Genomic DNA, 15,630 nt, shown 5'->3' with positions numbered 1-15,630 from the left:
GATTTCAACGAGATAAGAGTATTTGTGTTCGTGCTGATCACTCATCTTAAGCCTGCCTGTGACAAGATGGCCACCGGTGATGACGATAAAGACCTTTACATAGATATCTATGGTGAAAACCACCTTGTATGCTTATATATCTATAAAAACAACCTTGTGTGCTTATAATTGCTCTCTCGCAAACAATTCTAGCTTGAACTTTCCAACATGTAGATTTCGAAGTTCATTTATAGCCCATCCTTATCTTTTTACTTATGCCGATTGTGTTTGGGCATTCAATTTCTTAAAAGTTAATTTGTGAAGCTTATCTAGATGAATAAATGTGTACAAACCATAATTTTTTGTTGGTCACAGAGCTTATTTTCTGCAATAATCCAAAAGCCAATAGAAATAGCTGTTATACTTAGACCTTGTGTTTTTCTGGTTCAGGAACCTTTTCCATGTCGGTGTTTACAGATGGCACAGACCAAATGAGCTTTTTATAAGCTGGTTTTATGATGGTCCCTTTTGCCCAGGCAGTTGTTAGGTTTGCAGGATTTATTTGTGTCTGCTCTGCAAGAAGATCAGTCTCTGTCCTCCAGTAAATTGTTTTATCCACACACATTAAAGTCAACCGTGAAATATCCAAAGTGTTCTTCTCTCTTTTACAGATTTACTTACCGCTACATGCAGTAAAATACAATTTTTGAAGGCCTTTCCAAGGCATCAGAAAAGTATTATTGCAATTGAAAGTGCATCTTAAAGAAGCAGTTTTCTGTCTCTGAATGAAGCCGCAAACCATTGCATAATTTTTTTCAAATCTCCCTTTTGTCACCATTAGTTAAAGTTTTTTTTTTTTTTACTAGAAATGCAGTGAGTGATACATTCCCCTATAGTTTGAATCAGACTTTTTTTTGGATCATAAGTTATGTGTGGTATGTATCGCTGTTTCACAATTATGTAGGAGTGTATAAAAGGAGATCAAAAGAAGCAATAAGTGTGGGGGAGAAACCAAACTTTCATCATCTCTGGTGGCATTTATTGATTTTTCTTTTCTTCTTTCTGCTTGACTAACTTCCACATTATACATACACACTTTCTCCGATCTGCTTTTGAGTGGTGTAAAATCGCTGTTTGAGTGCCTCAAGCCATTTTTGCTCTCTCTTGTCTGTGCTTTCCAAGTTTCGATCATAAGTGCCCTTTTCTTTTAATTCCAGTGACTACGTTTTTCTGAGTGCAACCTACAGTGGGCTCCACCCGCCTCTCACTGACACTACAGTCTTCTTATCCATCCCTGTAGGATGCTTGGCAGCTTTTTTCTTGATTTGACCTACACCTACACCAAGGGCCATGGTAATTCTTGTGCTTTTTGATGCTGCATTTAGGAGTTACAGAACTAGACAAAAGTGTTCTGGAATGTTCTAATTTCACAATACCTTTGATCCATTAGAGTGACGTAGATCATAAACATTACACTGCAAAACAATGCAGTTTCATGTATTACTTTTCAGATTTTTCTTCTAAATTAGATCTGTTGATTAATATACCAGCCAGTTCATTTAGAGGTTAATCTACCTTTAAATCAAAAGCAACCATGTAGGCACCCCATTGCACTTACTATTGAAGCCTTTCCCAGATTATAAAGCATTTTTGCTTCAGTCACAATAAAATATAGCCAATGTTTCTACCCTAACACGAAGGTGACCAATATCAATGACTCTCAAATTGAATTTGGCATAGATTATGTGTAGTCCAAAAATAGTCATATTAATATTCATGATGTCAGAGGCATATGCACAGAATAAGGGTGAGTGGGAGGGTTTAATAACGGTGTAAAAAAGGGACAGTTTTTGTTGAAGACATCCCAAACTCATACCTCAGACCATACACTCACATCCACATATAGAATAAGGGTCAGAGCATTGGGTCAGCTGATGGGCCAGATGAGATTTAGCTAACTCAGCAATAGCACGAAAGGAGAAAGCTAGATCAAATGGAAAACCCTCTGAGTAATAACACTCTCACCTTGAAGTGCTTTACAATATCACATTGCACGTTAGGTCCGTGCCAGAAATAACCTCTTTTTTTATTAAAGGGCAATATTTGATAACTACATTTTTAGTAGCTTTTTTTGCTTTTATGAGCATATGTGTTTTTAAAGGGTTAGTTCACCCAAAAATGAAAATTAAGTCATTAATTACTCACCCCCATGCTGTACCAACCCCGTAAGACCTTCGTTCGTCTTCGGAACACAAATGAAGATATTTTTGATTAAATTTGAGAGCTGTATAACTACCACATTGGCTCCTAAGGGACTGCCTCTTGACGGCCCAAAAAGTCAATGAAGAAAATGTTTAAATATCCCAAGTGACTACTGTGGCTCAACTATATGTTTATCAAGCGACGCGAATACTTTTTGTGCGAAAAAACAAACGAGTTTATTCGACTATTTCTTTTCTTCCTTGTAGGCCAGAACAAGACTTCCTTATAGATTTCCACGACGCATGCGCGAGAATTGCGATCTAAGCTGGTGTAAGCAGATCGCAAATCTCGCGCATGCGTCGTGGAAATCTAAGGAATTCTCGTTCTGGCCTACAAGGAAGAAAAGAAATAGTCGAATAAACTCGTTATTTTTGTTTGTTTTTTCGCACAAAAAGTATTCGCGTCGCTTGATAAACATATAGTTGAGCCACGGTAGTCACTTGGGATATTTAAACATTTTCTTCATTGACTTTCTGGGCCGTCAAGAGGCAGTCCCTTAGGAGCCAATGTGGTAGTTATACAGCTCTCAAATTTAATCAAAAATATCTTCATTTGTGTTCCGAAGACGAACGAAGGTCTTACGGGGTTGGTACAGCATGGGGGTGAGTAATTAATGACTTAATTTTCATTTTTGGGTGAACTAACCCTTTAATATAAAAACACAGAGCATCATCAAACATTCAATTCAAATCACAAAAATGCTTAGGATGCTGTTTTGTCGGCTGCTGCTTATGGGCTTCATCAGACAACGTTTCTGTTAGTACATATTCCGGATGAAATCTTTGTTTATGCATAAGTTATATTTTGAAAGAAATTTCATTAATGAAATAGAATTACATTTTTCTATGCTTAAAGTAATGTCTGCCTTGCAAGATGTTATACATTTTAAGTGACGGATCATGTCAGTTCACCATATGTGCACATCTAGAAGCATGTTTTTTGGACTGCTCGCATGACTGAGGTTTACTGCGTGGATACCTTGTCCTTCATTTTGTTCTTCATCTTCATAGATGCAGCTGGCCCGTAGTGATTTAATGTCTCATGCACTGGAAGGACGCGCAGATAAAAGCCATCTATGCAAACTGAAGGATAGCCCATTCCCATTTCCATATAATAGTCGTCCTTGTTGTGTATAAACTGCCTACTATCCAAAGGACAAATATCAAGAGGCAATGATCATCTTCTTAGGTTGTAATACTGGCTCAGACATAATTGATAACACTTTAAAGTTAATAATTCTTCTTGGGAAATTTCATATTCATAAAGCCAAAGTAATGCCTTTTAATTTCTTTTGTAAAGATGTTAAAATATTCCATGACACTTTGAATTCAACTACTAGAAATAAGAAGTGCATAAAACATCTCAAATTTTGGAAAAAATTGTTTGCAGAATTTAATGTTTTACTCTGTACAATGTAAGATTTCCCCATTATGTGTTTGTCTTATTTTTGTTGTAAAAATGTCATTAAGCTTTTGTAAAAGTTGAAAAAAAGGACAAATATTAAATACTATAAAAATCACACCTGAGCTCTTTTAATGTAAAGACTCACTCTAGTTGAGACAGGGATTTTAAAACCGTCTTTCTATCGTTTTTAGAATGTCTTATGGTCAGGACTCAGGGACTGTTCGTTTGTATGAATACAGAGTCGGCAAAAATGAAAGCATTAATGGCTGTGACATTTTATCAGGGAAACATGAGCCACTACATCAACAGAATAGGCATACATGTCTAACGATGTAATTTCTTTGTGTAAATGTATCAATGAGTGGGCAGGCGAATACAAATTTTGAATAAACTGTAATTAATGGAAACGCATTGATTGTGCATCCAGGGTTCAAATAATTAATGAGGTACTTTGAAATATTTATACTGTCTAAATGAAGTACTTCTCTGAAAGCAGTCAGGCTGAAAAGTAAACTCAGCCCCTCTACTAAATATTAAACAAAACATCAATCTGTGAGCTCGCGTTTCGTCAGTGAGCGCTGCGGGACAATATCAGAGCAGAATAAAAGTAATTATGTTCCCTGCTAGTGAGAATTGCAGTTATTTGTCATTATATCATTATGATGGGTCAAAGGTCGTAATGATTTCAAAGCCTAAAGGCCCGTTCACAGTCAAACTAAGCACGATATAACTATAAAGATAACAATAAATATGCATCCACACCAACGACCGATAACGGTCTTTTTATTCCAAGCGCTTGCGCCCGCGCTGCGGTTTCAAAGTAGCGAAATGGATGACTACTGCTGCTGCTTTATGTTACAAAACATATCAAAAGAAAGACAGGCGCTTTTGGGTACACAATATCCTTAAAAGACGAGAGCGCATCTAAACAGTGAATCTAGCAAATCTAGTGTAATATCTAACAGTGGATTTAGCTGACGAAGTCAATGATTGCATAAAAACATCGCCTAGTCAACACCTATGTATACAACGCCTTTTTCACTGCAACTTTAGCTATGTTATCAACTAGCGCTGGATAGCCTACCTGAGCTGAGGTAATTTTGTAACACTATGCTAAACCGCAATATCTCATTGTGAATTTTTCTCACCGTTGATTCCCTGGATACGACCGATTGCTTTTCACATCCATCTTTTTTAACGTATATTGACTTGTCAAACAGTCGAGGATTTTTTTTTATACCTCGACGATTAACTTCTCTGCAATGTCATCTGCCATTTTAAATGCGCGAGACCTTTAAATTACAATGGATTCTGATTGCTTGTCAGTGTTTTATCATTAGACAGCTGGAAAAAATAGTTCTGAAGTGATCCCAACGATATCGTTCCTCATATCTTTATCGTTATAGCTGTGGTGTGAACTCTGTTATTCTTTAAAATGGAGAATGATTTTTAGAATTATATCTTTATAGTTATGTTTATAGTTATCGTGCTTGGTGTGAACGGGCCTTAAGGCTACATATTCATGACCTGAAGTTTGGTGTACTGTTATTGTCTTTTCTAGTTGCAGGACTCAAGCCGAGGTATGAATTTCAACACATTTTCCTGAAAATGTTATTGAATATGAAATTTTGAATCTTGAATCTGCAGTACTTTGGTTATGACTGTAAGCCTATAATTCAGTGCCACTGCTGGGCTGCTAAAATAGAACGGCAGTAGTTTAGCAGATGTCACTTAAACACTAAATCACTCTGTCAGACAAGGTACTGGGTCTATTAACTTAACAGTGATTATTACTGTACATCCAGGCCTATTTTGAGATGCATCTTCTCTGAAAGCTACCACATTTGAAAAAGACATGCACAGTGTTTAAGTTTGATTTTATTATTTTTCAGTTAAGTTGAAGCAGTCAGACAAGTTTATATATATATATATAATTATGCTCAAATTTCCTTAACCTTTTAAAAGCAGCAGACTGCAAAATGATGTGTTTTTAGCTTCAGAGTAAATATCTTTTTCCTAATTCATAGTATGTAGTTGAAAGCTCTCTATAGTGCACTGCCAGATAGCATAAGATCACCAGTCATTTGTGGCACTTGAGGCAGCTCAATCCATTTGTGCTCATGGGTTTGAATCCCCACATGAGTCTGGTGGTTACGGTTGTGGCTCTGATTTCATTCAGATCAGTAGAGGGAAAGGCACAGAAACAGGAGGGAAATTAGCTGGGGTTCATTTGGTCCATGATTTATTTCCAACAGTAGCATTAGTGACTCTTAGACACAGTAGGGTGTACTACAAACCACTCTCTTGGGTGGTGTGTAGTGTGTTTTTACACTCTAAAGCCTTATTCGGACGGGACTAGTTTTCTAGGGGGTCGTTAGAGAAATTCGTGTTTCACCATACTTTGCGATTTTGATCAGAATGGGCTCTATGCACAGCGGTATTTCCGGTGAAGGTTTAAGGATGCTCGATAACTTCCGCCGATCGTAGAGTCCAATGCAATACCGAGAATATATATCGAATTTTATACTCCATGGTTGTACTAAAGAAACGTTAGTCACAAAAACAGATAAAATAGACACCCCATGTTGTGTTTATGCTTCTTTTTAAAATCATATTAAATAAACATATCTATATATAAAATTACATCTAAACGTATGAAAGTTTCGTTTCAAACACGGGATGACAGTACATTTTGATGACTCTGCAATAATCCTGTTTTCCTCTGCTTTAATCTCCCCAACCAGAAACTGACGAGCATCCTTGCGTCAAATGCGGAACTTAGGTGTGCATTGTAATTGTCCATTGTAACTGCTCAATTAAATTTTCTTTTTTTAATAAACCCTTATACTCCATCTGATCTAATAAATACAGTCCCTCCAGGATTTCACGATTTTTTTTTTGTGATTTTTGCGATCAAAATGACTGATTTTGTGGTGGTAATTTCCAAAAATTTGTGAAAAAATGTGCGATTTATATATAACATTTACCATAATAGTATTCAGTCCTTCCAGAAAAACGCGGAGCTTTTTTGTGATTGTTGCGGGCAAAAATTGATTGATTAGCCTACTCGGCCCGTTTTCTTTAAAAATGCGATGGAATATGCGGGATATTTATGCAATTTTATGCGATGAAATTGCAGGAATTTGCTAAAATTGAGAGAACTTGCAAAAATTGTGGTTTGGTGAAAAAGATTTCTCTTTTTCAGTGATTCCCCCAACATCCTGTTCTCACTAGGCTAATGTAAGAGTCATTTCTTATTACTTCCTTTGATAAGCAAGCATACTACATCATAGAAAGTGCTGGGAATATTTAATTTCTCATCTTGTTTTATTTCAGACTATAACGAGTGTAAATAAGGTGTGGCCCCTTTAAGAGCTGCGCGCTCCTGTTGAACTCTCTGCAGTGTTATATGTGCGCCTCAAACACCCCATGTGTGCGGGTAATTTCTGTTTGATGCTACTTCTTTTATCTTATGTTGTTTATTAAGTAACGATGTGACGGTAGAACGTGTGACAGACAGTTATACGAGTTCGATTTGTGAGACGTCAATCGCCTCGTGAGTCTGTCCGGCGTCGCGTAATTGCGTCACTTCATAACGTTCCCATGGAAACAGAGGGAAATGGCTGCTCTTGTGTGAAGCAAACGGAACATTTTTTAACTTTCTACTAAAATACACGTGACTTTTTTTTGCAACGAAAATGCGAGGATTATGAAATTATGCAAACCCCGCATATTTTGCAAGGAAATCGGCAATTTATGCGGCGAAAGTGCGGCGTATTTGAAAAAATGCGGCCCCCGCATAAATATGCGGACTTTGGCTGATTTTGCATTGAATTGAGCGATCGCATAATCGCGTTTTTCTGGAGGGACTGTAAATATTGCTGAATTAATTATAAAGAAACTTGGATTGGAAGCTGTTAGCATGGCATTAGGGATAATCTGAGGATTGAAAAGGCATTGATTTTTTTTTTTTTTTTTTTTTTTTTGGATAAGTCAAAGACTCTAGTGGTAAGTTCAAGCAAATCACAAATGATCAATATTTTTTTTTAGAGACCAACAATGGCTGACACGATAAACAATACCATCACAAATACAAGCACAAATAAAATTGTATTCTACAAACCTTCCTTAGTCAAAACTGGGTTGTGGTCAAGTTCAAGGCCCGTTTAAAGAAGAGAAGAGACTAAATTTAGGAATATCTAAAAATATCTGTTTTTAAGGCAAGGCTGTTTTAGCAGAAAAATCCATAACGGGTTGTCTGGCATTGTGGCATATCTTGATAAATGACATTTTCTATTTGCATCTGCAGCATGGTATTAGACTTTGATAAATGTTATTTTCCTTGGTTTGTCTTCAGTCAAAGGCCTTTCTTAAAGGCCACCTTTGTCATCATCACCGCTTCCTTTTGATGAGCTGAAACTTGCCACAGTTATAGGGATTTAAAAAAAAAATACAGACATAAATGTCAGGGTAGGATTCATGTGCACTACTAGATTAGCTTCTTTCACTGATCTAAGACCGGTTTCAAATCCTATACTTCTCATTATAAACAGTCTTATTTTAAGTTAATCTTAAAAGGAGTATCAAAAACTGCACTGGTGCTTTCCACAGCTTTTCAAAACGTAGTTGTGACTTGAGGTGTCTTCTGTCGAATGGCAACAACAACACTAGTGCAATTACCTGCTGAAATCGGAGAGGGCTGAAGCCCAAAGCAAATGTGCAACAAAATAAGATCTTGATCTTGGACTGTGTGGCAGACCGGTTGAGAGGTAATAAGAAGGCATGATATCACAGGGGAGAACAAAGTGCAGTGATTACATTTATCTCTATTGGTCTGCTACAGGGCTGCTAAAGGAGAACAATCCCTGAGCTCTCTATGCAGCAGGTCTGCAGGCTTTTCTTGCTTTTATTCAAGGCATATCGGAAAGTAATCCTCTTTGCAACAGTCTGAACAATTTGGGCCAAATTCATCTCTATTTAGATCATGTTGGCATTTATGTGCAGAAACCATGAACAGAGCATGGAGCTTTTGTAGAGCCTACTTGCACCAATGCAAAACATATTCCTTTGCGCAATCTTATTTGAATAATTTCTGTTGTTTTTATTGTCTTTGTGGACTTCATGAATACATTTCAATGAAAAGTTCATTTGCCAAAAAAGTGCTAAAACAGTCAGTGACTTAAAGGTACAATATGTAGGATTTTTGCAGTAAAATATCCAAAAACCACTAGGCCGATGCAATGTTATATGAAGAGTTCAGATGCAAAAGCCTCTAAATGCCATTTGAAATTTTCTTCTTTAATGATGGTTTTTATCAAACTTGTATATTTAAGTTCAGTAATTTCACTTAAATGGCAATGATAATTACCTATTAATTGTTATTTAAGTGAAATTACTGAACTTAAATATACAAGCTTGATAAAAATCATCATTAAAGAAGAAAATTTCAAATGGCATTTAGAGGCTTTTGCATCTGAACTCTTCATATGTTTTGTTTTGTTGATTACTTTTAGTTGATACAATATCCCAAATGTTTTCCAATGTTGTGCTCATATAAACTATTAAGCAGCTGATTTTGCTGAAATATCAAAATGATAAGTAATAAACAAGCAAACAAATGTTACTGTTTGATACAGAGGTAGAATGTAGAAGAAGAAGAAAACTGTCACTGTTCAGTGTTGTTCATACGAACATATTTCTTATTCACTATCCCGAAACTTTGAATTGGAATGCAAACATGTCAGCATGTCCACATGCTCCGGGCTGAGGCTGGCTCTCTTTTTGCAAGCTATGTTACCTGCAGCAGAGAACAAATGTATGGATGGGGTTGAGGTGCTTTGGATACACAAGTAGGATTAAGCAAATTTTGCTAAAAGTGGGATATTTTTCATTATTATCTCTCCACCAATCGAATGGATTTTCCTCCTTGGCTAGGGGCCTCTCAATAAAGTAAGCCATGACTGCATTTCTTATTTGAGTGTTGAGGTCCTCCTGAGGTTGCTCATCTCTATACTCTCTTCCTCACTGCGGCCTCCAGACTCAAGGACTGAGTCAAGCAAAGATGTTGAAGGTTCAGCTGCAGTTCTTATGGTTGAGGTGGTAATTTGCTGCTGTACCATCTCCCTTCTTGCTGCAAGTGCTTCAGTTAGCAGTTTAGCTTGAACAGTTATAATTTGCTCAGGTGACAGAAATTTCAGTCTTCTGAACCTTGGGTCCAGAGCAGAGGAGAGAATCACAGGATTATCTACCTGATCAAATAGTGTTTCCTTCCATCTGTTTTGAAGCTGCTCAACTGCTGTGACTTGGAAGGACTTCACTGAAGCGGTATTGTAGGCAGCACCTTCAGGGGACTTCAAAAGCCCTTTTCACAAGTGGAGGCAAGACTGTTATATATTCCTGCCCACTTATAAAAACAGTGGCACATTCAAAAGGCTTAAGAGCAGTGGACAGCTCTTCAAGTAGACTCCACTGGTCTGGTTTCAAGTCAAGATAGCATTTGCCTTTGTGAGTGATGCTGCGTTCAAGTCCTCCTGGGAAGTTCGTACGTACGAGGTGGGAAGTCGTGTTTACGACGTGAGGTGCGTTCAAGTCAGTTTCGTCGGAGCAAAATGGCGGTGTACCTTCTTTTAATGAATTACACGAAAATACAGCAAGGTTTATTAACTCTGCTAATAAAAAAAATGAAGAACAAAGAATGCGCATCAGGTGTGTTTCTTTTTATGTTTTTTATTAGCTTATGAAGCCAATGTAAACTCTATCATTAGGTATAATTTTTATATTATAATGATATCATATTTTGTGCAGAGAGCTTGCTTTATAAATGAAAAAGCCTTACAATGTCAATGAGTAAACATTGAAATTCAATTAAAATTTACCAGTCAACAGACGTTGAATGAACGTTTCTCACTGACACGCCCCCAACTCGTACAGATCGGGGCTTAAAGAAAATCCCCAGCTCCCCACTGGTATTTATGACATTGTGGTGGCATTCAAGTGCGTTCAACTCGTAATTACGAACTATATGAGATGACTTGAACGCAGCAATGAGAGATGGGTCAGATAGAGTTGCAGGTATGCCACCAGTCAGTTCAATCAGTCTGTTGTTAACCATATAAAATGTACTGTGCCATCTTGTACTTGCGTCATGAACAAGTTTATGGTCAGGCGTGCCCATTTGTTTCTGTTTTTCTTTCCGCTTGAAAAGAAATTGAATGATAATTGCTCACATGTTTTTAAAAATGCTTGACAAGAAGCATTAATCACCAACTGCAAGGTGTGGCCACTGCAGTGTACACTGGTCCACCCCTGTTTCTCCTTTTGCAGCAGCCACAATGTTCGCACCATTGTCATGTACAATGGCACACATTTCCTCAAAAGGGATTTCAAACTTGACTGCTACTTCTTCCATCCACTCTGCAATGTTGGTTGAGGTATGTCTGTCTTCAAGTGGCATGTTGGTAAGGTAGACAGATGTCCTCTTCCAGTCATTCCCAATGTAATGGCATGTAATGCCAAGGTAAGCTTCAGTGGCAACACTTGTCCATATATCAGTAGTTAAAGCCATTCTGCTGTTGGTGGTGTTTATAGCACTCAATTTTTTGCAATGCCTCCTGGTACTTCTTCTCCATTAATTTTGTGAAGTGGGTCCTTGAGGGAAGAATGTATCCTGGGTTGAGTATGCTGACCATTTTTTTTTAATCCTTCATCTTCCACCATTGACATTGGCCGCAGTTACCAACATACTAAATATGGCATCTGTTACAATGGCTGCTTGTTGAGGAGTGCATGGGGGATTTCTCCTCTGAACAAATTCACTCATGGTGAGCTGTTTCTTTCTGAAGTAAGAAAAAAACAGCATTTGAGTATGCAATAATATATTTATTTATAATGCACTTTTCTTTTGTGAACAAATCTCAAAGTGCTACAGCAAACATATTTCAAAAGTAAAAACTGGGGCGAGAACCGAGAAGAAGAAAATGTAAAAACAGTTAAATTCTGCATTTAAGGGGGAACATGCAAGGAGAAACAATTTGTGTGTAAATCATTGCATTGTTTTTAGTGATAATTACTGATGGCAAGTTGACAATCATGATTAAAGTTAAAAAATTCAAAATTATATACATGTTTTAACATAATTTTTGTAAAAAAAAACTTACACAGATATTTTGTTCAGATGTGAAGATATAAAACATCTCAGATATATAATTCATTTAATGTTTATGAATTATAAAAAAATATTGATAAATTAAATATAGAAAGACTGAAAACAAGTGTGTGAACGTAGTAGAGCCGCAGTAGATCGCATTTGGAATACAATAAAAACTTAATAATAGACAAATGCTATAAAAAGAGAATGGGATGGAGGTAGACAGCAAGCTAACAGGCTTGATTAAAAAGACAGGAAAAAATATACATTAGTGCACAAGCATTCGCTTAACACCACTGAAAACAGTGACGAAAAAACGTTTGTAAAAAACTTTCTTGTGCTGCTGTTATTAACTGCCTTTATATTTAGTGATTCACTTTTAAACACCATTTTAATTTAACCTATTTCTGCACTGTAAAAAATATTTTCATGATTTGTTATCACAACATATTTTCTTTTGTCAAATCAACTTAAATAATTTATTTAGTTCAGATAACATATATAATTTTGAGTTTCTGATGGTCAAACCATTCTCCTTCATTGTATTAAAGGATTAGTTCACTTTTGAAAAAACTTTTGCTGATAATTTACTCACCCCCATGTCATCCAAGATGTCCATGTCTTTCTTTCCTCAGTCGAAAAGAAATTTAGGTTTTTGATGAAAACATTCCAGAATTTTTCTCCATATAATGGGCTTCAATGGGAACCGGATGGTTCAAGGTCCAAAAGACAGTTAATAACTGTTTCAGATGCAGCTTCAAATGTATTTAAACGATATCAGACGATGAATAAGGGTCTTATCATGCGAAACGATCGGTTATTTCAAAACTTATTCCAAAAATGTAACTTTTCTAAGGACAAATGCTAGCCTTGCTCTATTCTGTGAGGCGTGTTTGCAACGTCACGTATTACGTAATTATGTTCAAAAGGTAACGGGCGACGTAGCCGAAAGTACAGAGTCAGTGTTTACAAGTTGAACGCATAGGTTGAACGTGCAAACTAGCTCAAACACCGTTTACAAAAAAAGTAATTAAAAGGAAAAACAACGATGTCGGACGATTTTGATTCTGTACTTCCGGCTACGTCGCCCGTGACCTTTTGAACGTAATTACGTAATACGTGACGTTGCAAACGCGCCTCAGAGAATATAGCAAGGCTAGCATTTGTCCTTAGAAAAGTTACATTTTTGGAATAAGTTTTGAAATAACCGATTGTTTCGCATGATAAGACCCTTATTCATCGTCTGGTGTCGTTTAAAGACATTTGAAGCTGCATCTGAAACTGTTATTAACACTATCTTTTGGACCTTGAACCATCCGGTTCCCATTGAAGTCCATTATATGGAGAAAAATCCTGGAATGTTTTCATCAAAAATCTAAATTTCTTTTCGACTGAGGAAAGAAAGACATGGACATCTTGGATGACATGGGGGTGAGTAAATTATCAGCAAAAGTTTTTTCAAAAGTGAACTAATCCTTTAACTCACTTTTTCCAGTTCAATGAACTTAAAATTTTAAGGCAACCAGGTTACTTACTTTTTTACGTTAAACCATCAATATTTTTTTACAGTGTGCGGTAGCACTATTTTAATCCATCACTTATGTTGCAAGCGAACTGATTGCAAAACCTGATGCTCGAGACAAAATAGATCTTGTAGCATTCTAGCATTAAATTAAACTAGACTAGACCATACAATTTTTCACATCTTCATATAATGATATACAGTTTTTACTTACCGTGCTGATGTTTCACCAACGTGTTTCCTCTTCATGTGTTCGAGCATCACTGTGGTACTTCCATGCCACCGAAGCTCAGCTTTGCATAACTTGCAGGTAACGATCTTCTTTGCTGCATTTAATGTACAATGCTCCCATGCCTTAGATGACTTGGGGCGCACACTTTTTTCTGCCACCGATTGATTTGTACTCAGCCATTTCTTGTGACTGTTGTCATGAAAGTGACGTCATCAGTAAACGCTCCCCGTGACGTAAGCAGACCAACTAATCGATAATGACATTTGTTGACAACGATCTTCATAATAGATTATTATCAATTCAAGCACAAGCTCAAGCACACGTCTGTTTCAAGTTCAAGCACACGTCTTGTGTGGACGACTGTAAATTAAACCATCAACCCGTTTGTCATGTGTTTCTGTCAGAGGACATCTCTCTGTAATCCTCACTGACATTTCCAACACAGCATGTGTCTTCTCTCTTTGTTGCAAGAAAAGAGCACTATCAAGAATGTTCAAGTTTGAACTTGAAATGTAGCTGACAGTTCATTATGTTACAGAATATATTGGTATTTGAAGGCCAATTCACACTGCACCAACACGATCAATCGGCAAAAACAAGAACCGACCAATGGCAACAGATGGCGACGGAAACTTTCTGACAAACTTGTTATACGTTCGAATGTTGGCCGGCCTTTGTCGTGCGGTGTAAATTATAAAGAGATAGTTCACCCCCAAATTTTAATTATCAAATTTACTTGCCATTTCAAACCCGTGATATTTCCATTCATCTTCAAAATGAATTTTTAATGAAACCTCTCCTCTAAGGTCTATTCCACCAAAACTGACATCTGACATGGTCACTTTATATGATGAACAGATTTAATTTTGGCCTCTATTCATGTATAAATATTGATCAAAGCACATACGTAGATTTATCTAATATGGTAAATGGAAGCTCAAATTTCCCTGCTCTAAGGCAGAATTATTATTTTTGGGTGAACGGTTCCTTTCAGTACTTCTAATATGCATACTTGCAATTTTGTGCTAATTTATGAACTGTTTCATGCAACAATTAATTGCAGTCTCATTTAATTTCATAAGCATTGCTCGAAGAATGTCTATTTAGTCCAACAGTACTTGAATTTTTTACTTTTTGTATGACTTATTTTTTTTCTGTGTGTCATCTGTCTTTGACTTCTTTTGGAAATATTTGCATTAGTGAGGCATGACAAAATAAGTAAATATAAAATAAAAGTAGCTTTCTCATTTGTTAGCCCATTTTTTAGTTGTCTGAATGAGCAAGATCATGATCTTAAAGTGCTAATCTCCTCTTTTGTCCAACATATGTAATTTGTGTGTTTTATTTTATAAAAATTTTCCTCTCAGCTATTATGATTCTGCTTCTCTTCAGCACTTTTTCATGCAGATGTGGCTCTGGGAGGACGACATGACAGGCAAACAAGATGGATACGCCTCCATTATCAGTGGCCAATTTTTCTGGCTCCACATCCCTTGGGACAGCGCTGGGGTGATGTTTATTAATCGTATGTGTATAATTTCTAATAAAAGGCCTTCAGCACAGTACCGCCTTTGCGCTCATGTGGACTGGAAAGTCACATTAGTATGACAGTCCACTCAAGTGAATAAGAGGTATTGCTAATGCACCTTGTAAGCCTTTTTGGACCAAAATCCACTTGTGGGATTGGAAATTGGCCTGAATGCTTTTTTAGATCATTTAGATGGAGAGAGATGAGCGTGTTGTTATTACATTTAATGACAAAACGGTGCAGTGGTACCTCTTAGTATGACATTTATATGTCATTGCAGCTGCCTTTGTTTTCTTGGAGCATGTTTTGTCACAATTGTCCTACTGTAAACGGGTTCTCTCTGCATTTAGAGGAGATGCGTGAGAGTGCTAAAGCTAATTTAGTTTTGTTTTCACAGACTAAGGGGCTGGAAGGCTGTTGAAGGGCTGGCAGCCAAGAAGGAAGAAAAGTTTTAATTAAACTTTTTTTCTGGAACTTTCCAAGTATTCACACCAAACATAAGCAAGATAACAAGTCATGATTGAATTCATGAGTTTTTGTTCGAATAGAAAGAAAGA

At 36.8% G+C, this 15,630-nt stretch overlaps 1 protein-coding gene across 5 annotated transcripts in view; it reads left to right on the top strand.

Annotated features, from left to right (window-relative positions):
- The window catches only part of unc5db (unc-5 netrin receptor Db), a 141,656-nt gene that overhangs the window by 6,037 nt on the left and 119,989 nt on the right, over positions 1-15,630 (top strand). Inside the window, exon 1 of one of the 5 annotated variants that reach the window (XM_089130361.1) lies at positions 13,065-13,222. The exons of the other annotated variants lie outside the window; for them this stretch is intronic. The gene's annotated coding sequence lies outside the window, so the exon portion shown is untranslated. Of the gene's footprint in view, positions 1-13,064; positions 13,223-15,630 lie in introns of those variants that run through there. 5 annotated transcript variants of the gene reach the window in all.

Source organism: Pimephales promelas, chromosome 4, assembly GCF_988280905.1.
Source record: "Pimephales promelas chromosome 4, fPimPro1.hap1.1, whole genome shotgun sequence".
NCBI classification, from domain to species: Eukaryota; Metazoa; Chordata; class Actinopteri; order Cypriniformes; family Leuciscidae; genus Pimephales; species Pimephales promelas.
Note: the sequence above shows the minus strand (reverse complement) of the source record. Positions and strands in the feature narration are given on the sequence as shown.